This window comes from Ovis aries, chromosome 25 (assembly GCF_016772045.2).
Source record: "Ovis aries strain OAR_USU_Benz2616 breed Rambouillet chromosome 25, ARS-UI_Ramb_v3.0, whole genome shotgun sequence".
NCBI classification, from domain to species: domain Eukaryota; kingdom Metazoa; phylum Chordata; class Mammalia; order Artiodactyla; family Bovidae; genus Ovis; species Ovis aries.
In genome coordinates, this window is record NC_056078.1 from 232724 (window position 1) to 233544 (window position 821).

Sequence of the window (821 nt, forward strand, 5' to 3'; positions counted from 1 at the left end):
CCCATGAGGAGCGCTTGCACCCCTTGTGCTCACCCACAGAGTCCAACCAGCACAGTCCTCAGTGCAGTGCTTAACAATAGCATTTCTCCCACATGGTTTTCTCTATTCATTTTTTCAGATGTTAATCTGCACAGCGTGTGATCTTAATTCCCTGACCGGGAATCAAGCCTGCACCCCTGCATTAGGAGTGTGGAGACTTAACCTCTGGACCACCAGGGACGTCCTTTCAGTCTCCACTATTTATATCGAGAAGTGCACTGTCTGAGGAGGAAGGACAAGGGTGTAGAGTTTCCTTTGTATTACTCTAAACCTGGTGGAGGTTGTTTTTTTGAGTTCTCCCTGGTGACCAGCGCAGTTTTAACTTTCATTAAATCTGTGTAACTTGGGTTCTTCCTCTTTCATTATGTTCATTTCATCCTAACACCTCCTTTGACTCACAGAGACATTCAACAGTTAAGGGCTCAAGCAAGTCAGGTCAAACCAGGCAACTTCTACTCCTTTCCAGGAACAGAACAAAGTCACCTGAGGTGCTTGGCTGTCCTCGAGTCCTTTTTCTTCTGACAGTCTTTCTGTGTCTTTTCATTTATTCTGTATATTTTTTAAACTCTCAGGACTCTATTATAGGAATTAAATGAAAAGAAAACTAATATTTCTAGCATCACAAAACCTTTCTCGCTGCTCATTTTCATTTACGAAGTTATTTCAAATGAATACATTTGAAGGCATTCCTTTGGAGTACAGGAATTCTGTCTGTGAGATCGAAGGGCAGAGTTCAAAATTTATAGAATCTAGATTCCAATGGCTACCAGACACAGTCTATA